Source organism: Hyperolius riggenbachi, chromosome 4 (genome assembly GCF_040937935.1).
Source record: "Hyperolius riggenbachi isolate aHypRig1 chromosome 4, aHypRig1.pri, whole genome shotgun sequence".
Classification (NCBI taxonomy): domain Eukaryota; kingdom Metazoa; phylum Chordata; class Amphibia; order Anura; family Hyperoliidae; genus Hyperolius; species Hyperolius riggenbachi.
Window position 1 is genome coordinate 368,657,549 of NC_090649.1, and position 7,447 is coordinate 368,664,995.

Here is a 7,447-nt window from a genome sequence, read left to right on the forward strand (position 1 = left end):
AGTGCTCAAAGTATAGTTCTCCCCATTATATTACTCCATTACAAGTACATTCTTGCTAGGTAAGTATTTTTTCCATTCACTAACTGATGGTCTTTTGTCTTGGGACACAACACTCTCTCAATCACAGTAACAGTATACACAAAGGGGCCTATATGCAATTAACCTTTCTCTGGAGTTTTCCCCTAGGAGATAATTTTTCAGCTTTTATTTAGAATACGTTTTCAGCACTTTTCAATTGAAAAGGTACCAGCAAGCAGCTGAACAAGTACTACCAACATTATTTATTTTAATCTGCTGGTAGTTTAAAATGCATTTTATTGACAAGTCTGAACATATCATTTAGGAGAAACTTCAGGAGAAAAAGTTGATTACATATAGGCCAGGGAGAGAAGATGCAGAAGCATGCCTGCTGAAGTCAAAGGAGGTAGCTACAGTACTCACCCAGTGACTTGCTCTACATCAATCTCTGCAAGGAGGACCTGAGATGTGGGAAGTTTACAGACCGCATTTTATTTCCCCACATTCTGTACATAAAGCACTATTTCTATGGATAATTTGTTAGTTTATGAAAGGTTGGCAAACCTGGACTTGACTAAGATTGTGCAGGTTTATTATTAAGTACAGCGTTTTATAATATGTATACATACCTCTTGTAGGGACTATGTGAAACTCAGCTGGATTAGGTAACCCTAACAGCCAAAACTACAAGAACCCAGAACTCCAGATTTTGGTGGCACTGAAATGTTTGCTTCCAACAGTGTTGAGGATTAATCTACATCCCCATCAGGATTATTGAGTATGGCACCAATTAATTTGGAATACTGTTTCTTCAGATGAAGGCATTGGCATTATTACTGTTGTGTCTCTCCCACTATTTGACCTCTACCACCTTGCCCTTCAAAATTATCTCCTCATGTAATGGTGGTGGCACCAACAGTCTATCTTTCTTCTCTTAGCCTGCAACTTAGGATAGTTGGGAGGTATCTTGTGGTACCCACCCAGCGCTGATGAAACTCAATGGGCTTGGCACTCTGAAAACTCAAAGAATTGAGACTCATGAACCAAAAAACAATTGTACCTTCATTATCATCCTCCCCGATGATTTTTAGAATCCTTCAAGTCTTCCATTAAGTGAATACATATTAGATCCTATGTGTAGTTAAGGACTTTTCCAATTTGAGGACATATGTTACTCTGAGCTGCCCAGGAAATGTAAGCTATGCCTGCTATGCTCCTTCCAAAACAAGGTTTCCTCCAGGTTCACACATGGCTTTATGTCTGAATGGGAGACAGACCTCTAAAAATCTACATGATGAATTACAGACGCAATATCTAGACAGTTTAACAAAAGGAAGCCTTCTGAAAACCTTGAAGCTGAAACCTTGAAGTCTCAAATAGATTCCTACATAGGGTTTACTTGACCCCTTGTAAGACTGCATAGAATAGATCAGTGGTCCTCAAACTACGGCCCACCGAGGCTTTTTCACTGGCCCCGAAACATAAAATGTATAACTTATAGATGAGGCCCACTGTACCTTTAAATATCGGAGGCCCACTTATAGAATAGCAGTGCTGTCACCACCCATCCACATACTGTAGAAGCCAGCAAGCAGTTATTCGCTGGCTTCCAATCCAATTCTGCATCAGGAGACACTGCTATCCAACTGGACGGCAGGTTGTTACCTGAGTATGCTTCACTGTGTGGTGCACAAAGACTTTCTTTGGGCACCGCATGACTGAATGGCTCTTTCTGGGACTTCTCCTCCAGGCATGATTGGGGGAAATCAATACCTAGATTCAATGTAATGTTTTTCAACATCATTTTATGTATGTTCCGGCCACCCAGCAGTCTGAAGTATGTTGACCCGGCCCTTGACCGAAAAGTTTGGGGACCCCTGGAATAGATCCTACAAACTCCCAGTTCTGCTTTAGAAGTTGCTAGGTACCATTGTATCACATATGGTGGACGTGTCCCTAGGTAGCAAAATTTGGGGATAGAGAGAATCGCCTTGTGGCAGAGACACTGAACATTACTAACTAATCACTCCTTTGACCGATTACTGCAAAAACTCAATACTATTATAGTAATATGAAAAAAATAAATGCTCTATTGAAGGATTCAGTACCAATCTTTGGCAGGATCTGGCAACCTTGGGTAGATTGGAGAAACAAAAATAAGAATACATTACCAGGATATGGAAATATATGTGATAACCATTTTTCTTCTTGAATGTTTAAACCGCACAGCTTATAAAGTGCTAGAAAACTACTCATTGCACTTTCTGTACAACACAGAATTATCACTAAAGAAAAAATGTTTTCTTTTTTTTTTTAAAAGGAAATGTGTGAGGAAAAAGTTCCCCAAGTGGGTACTACTTCTTGCAATGTATAAAGTTAGATACTTACCTTGGGAGATGGAAGCCTCTGGATCCTCTAGATCAAGGGTCAGGAACCTTTTTTGGCTGAGAGAGCCATAAACGCCACATATTTTAAAATGTAATTCCGTGAGAGCCATACAATATGTTTCAAACTGGGACAGTGCACATGCGCAGCAGAGGGCTGACGTCCCTGTTGCCATGGAGATGTGTATACAGTCGATCCTCTTGATAGCGGAAGTGTCAGATACATGTTCAGCTTCTCTTGGATTTCAGCAACATAAGCAATTTACCCGAGAGCCAGATAGGAGAAATACCGACCAAAAGCTTGTACAATTAGCTAGCTGACTTGGGGTTGATACACTTTGTAGAACGAGATCCGCACACTTTGGCCCAATAGGCTGCTTGTCAAGTTACAGACAGCCTATTGGGCCAATCAAAGTGCTGGGATCTCGTCCTACACTGGACCTGACAGGGTCCAGGGTGGGACAATTGGAGCGGCCTTTAGTTTTCTTTGGGGGGGAGTAGTAAATTAGTGCATGGTACAGCAGCTTTGAAAATTTTGCTTGCGCTGTCACACTAAGCTGCGCTGCTTGAGCAGTGTAGCTTAGTGAATCAACCCCTAACTGTGAGCCAGATGTAGCCATCAAAAGAGCCACATCTAGCTCAGGAGCCATAGATTCCCTACCCCTGCTCTAAAGGCTTCCCCCATCCTCCTTCACTGGGCCACTACAGTGTTTGTCATTGGCTCAGTATGCACACTAGCATAGAACCAGTCGGACTCCGGTGGAAAGTGCCGAGTCTGACTAGGTCCGTTTTACTGAGCATTGTATACAATGAACAGAGGCGCCAAAAGTATAAGATTAGATTAAATGAGCTTAAAAACCAACTTAAATGGCAAAATTGAAGGAGGAAGTGGTGGTCTTACCTCCCTCAAGCAGACACGACAACGACTGCGATTCAGACAGTCAAACACATTTATTAGGAACTCCAAAAAGAAATGCAACGCGTTTCGCAGGTTCAACCCCGCTTCATCAGGCAATATAGGGAGGAGTATCAAACAATCTGCACAAGGATTCAAATTAAGCGCCTCTGTCTTTGTGATTGTTTGATACTCCTCCCTATATTGCCTGATGAAGCGGGGTTGAACCTGCGAAACGCGTTGCATTTCTTTTTGGAGTTCCTAATAAATGTGTTTGACTGTCTGAATCGCAGTCGTTGTCGTGTCTGCTTGAGGGAGGTAAGACCACCACTTCCTCCTTCAATTTTGCCATTTAAGTTGGTTTTTAAGCTCATTTAATCTAATCTTATACTTTTGGCGCCTCTGTTCATTGTATACAATTTTGAGTCCACCCTTGGTGGAGGGTTGCTACCCTTTCTTCCTGTCTACAGAGAGCGACTTCTTAATCCTGAGTGGGGTCAGGACAATCTCCCCACCTGCCTTTACAGTGGTTGCCTGCTGGTGACCCTGACTTGTGAGTATTTAGCAATACAAACTTATTGCCACCTTGTCCAGTACGAATTACACTATTGGGGCTCTTGGTGTTCCCTGGTTTTACTGAGCATGCCTGAGCCGCCTTCCCAGTGTCACGGGCCTGATCAGGCTTGACTTTTCTCACCGAAGCCCGAGCGGATCCATGCTACTGCGCAGGCACAGTGCAACCACGCTTCGGGAGTCTCAGCCCTGGAATGGCCAATTGGAGGAGGACGGAGGAAGCTTCAGGAGGACATTGAGGCTTCCCCCTCCCAAGGTAAGTATGTAACTTTATGCATAGCAAACACAGGTTTGCTATAAAAGTTTTGTTTATTTGTAGTTACCGTAATTGTTGTGCATTTATTGTTCCATTTCATGCACAGGTGGCTTTCTTTGGATATATGCAATGACACAGAAGCTTTTTCACCAAATGTATATAATATACATAAATAAGAGTTTATGGGCCTGATTCACAAAGCGGTGCTAACAGTTAGCACCGTGGTGAAAAGCCCTTTATCACGCCTAAACTCTGTTTAGGCATGATAAGTTTAGGTGTGATAAGTTTAGGCATGATAAGTTTAGGTGTGATAAGTTTTTAGGCGTGATAAGTTTAAGCACCAACTGGGTTAACACCGCAGTGCACAGCTGATCAAAAGTTTTGCGCTAGCAAAGTCTGGTGCACTTTGCATAGATTTTAATGGCGCTGCTTTGCGTGCGGGACTTTGCATGCGATCTAAACTTATCTAAACTTAGCATGCCTAAACTTATCATGCCTAAACTGAGTTTAGGCATGATAAAAATGGTTATCACGCCTAAAGTCTTTAACTGGGTTATCACCGCTTTGTGAATCGAGCCCTATGTGTATACTCTGGTTGATAGACACTGAGCTTTGTTTGATAATCAAATATAGGGATGCTCACCGAATTCCGCAGAATTCAGATTCCCACGATTCCGATCGGAAATTGGCAATTCCGTTCCGTCGCATCGGAATGGAATTGCTATAGCGCTAAACGGTAATCCTGGAATTGCTATGCGGAATTCCGTCGAAATGCGGATTTTTTCAGCCAATCAGAAGGAAGACCCTAGACAGAAGCTTAAAAGTGAAAACAACAGGATTTCTGCATGAAAATCGGAATTTCTGCACCAATTAAAGTCTTAACAAAAACCAACCAATCCTACGTTAGCAACAAGCTCCCTAGCTACCTATCATCAGCTATCCTACCCATTTTGTATATAAGAGAGGTGTGCAGCCACGAAGCTTGTGGGTTTCAGTCTGGTGTTGGAAAGAGAGGAGAGACAGACCCATATTAGTTGTTTCAACATAAAACAATAGTCTTTTTAAAGACAGTATATAAACCAAAAGTCTTTTTAAAGACTGTGTGAGAGAGTTAGATTGGTGTGAGCTATATTAGTAGTAGTAGATAGGCGTATTTGTGAGAGAGTGACTGTAGTGTGCTAGTAGTTGCTGTGTGAGAGGGTAATGGCCCATACTCACGGGCTACAATTGTCGCCGCAGCCACGTGGCACGCGCATGTTGCGGCGACAGGTCGCCCGTGAGTATGGCGCGCGCGCCCCGAACCGTCGCTCGCTGCTGCTGCCGCCAGGCGATTGGCGCGGTCAATCGCCTAGCGACAGTTGCCACTGCAACTTCGCCACAACTGTCGCTAGTCCGCGTGTGTATGCGGACTAGCGACTAGAGTTGGGCCGAACGGTTCGCCTGCGAACGGTTCCATGCGAACTTCAGTGGTTCGCGTTCGCGTCCCACAGGCAAACTTTTGCAGAAGTTCGGTTCGCCCCATAATGCACCATGAGGGTCAACTTTGACCCTCTACATCACAGTCAGCAGGCCCAGTGTAGCCAATTAGGCTACACTAGCCCCTGGAGCCACTCCCCCCTAATACAAGGCAGGCAGCGGCGGCCATTACGCTCACTCGTGTGCCTGCGTTAGTGAGAGTAGGGCGAGCTGCTGCAGACTGTCTCTCATAGGGAAAGATTAGTTAGGCTTAGCTTGTTCCTGGCTGCATACCTGTTCTGTTCAGTACCTGCATACCTGTTCAGTGAACCTGTTCAGTGAACCTGCCACTGCATACCTGTTCTGTGAACCCACCACTGCATACCTGTTCTGTGAACCCACCACTGCATACCTGTTCAGTGAACCCACCACTGCATACCTGTTCAGTGAACCTGCCACTGCATACCTGTTCAGTGAACCCACCACTGCATACCTGTTCAGTGAACCCACCACTGCATACCTGTTCAGTGAACCTGCCACTTCATACCTGTTCTGTGAACCCGCCACTGTATACCTGTTCTGTTCAGTGAACCCGCCACTGCATACCTGTTCTGTTCAGTGAACCCGCTACTGCATACCTGGCCGTCACTACACAAACAGCTGTTTGCGGTGCGTTACACGGTGAGTTTGGTGTGTCAGTGTGAAGCAGTACCTTAATTACACTACCTGATTGATGTATACACATGCAAGATGTTTTAAAGCACTTTAGGCCTGTCATTTAGCATTCAATGTGATTTCTGCCCTTAAAACGCTGCTTTGCGTCAAATCCAGATTTTTCCTGGGGACTTTTGGCATGTATCCCACTCCTCCACCTGGGGGTCCAGGTGTTAGACCCCTTGAAACATCTTTTCCATCACTTTTGTGGCCTGCATAATTTTTTTTTTTTCAAAGTTCGCATCCCCATTGAAGTCTATGGCGGTTCGCGAACTTTTACGCGAACCGAACCTTACGCGGAAGTTCGCGAACCCGGTTCGCGAACCTAAAATCAGAGGTTCGGCCCCACTCTACTAGCGACAGCAACCTAATAGCCAGTGCACTGAGTTTCCGGCGAGGGGGAGGAACGTCGGCGACAGCTTCCGTCGCATCACTAATCCCTCTTCCGCGGTTGTCAGCCCGCATCCATCGCTCCGTAACCGCCACCGTGGCCTTGAAACTGCTGCAGTGCCACCATAGCCTGCCGCAGCACCGGCTTATTTCCGATTGTCCAACGCGGTGGAACTCCACCTTCCACATGCTGGAGAGGTTGTGGGAGCAGTGAATGGCGGTCAGGCTATACCTGTCTCAGACATCTTCCTCCAGAACAGGGCCACTGGACTACATTACTGGGGACCAGTGGCAGCTGATTGGACAGGTGTGCAAAGTATTGGAGCCATTCGAGCAGGCAACAAAAGTGGTCAGTGAGGTGCACTGCAGCATATCAGAAGTGCTCCCTCTTGCCTTCATGCTGGACAAGGCTCTTGAGAAACTGCTCGAAACGGGGGAGGAAGCCCTACTGAACAGTGGTCAGTCAAGGTAGGGAGTGAGTGAGCATGCTCAAGTCCTGGATGAGGAGGCAGAGCTTGTGGAAGCGGAAAAGCCCATTGTCCGGGGGTGGGAAGACGATTGTGATGTGGAGCTGGAGCATGACGACAGTTCTGACAGCTAGGAAGAGGTGATTAATGGCAGACATCTCTTCCCTATGGCTGTGCATATGTTCCAGTGCCTCCATAAGGACCCCTGGATTAAAACTCTAAAATCAAGGCTCGACATGTGGGTGGCCACCATCTTAGATCCCCGGTGCAAGGGGAAAATGCAGCAGTTCATACC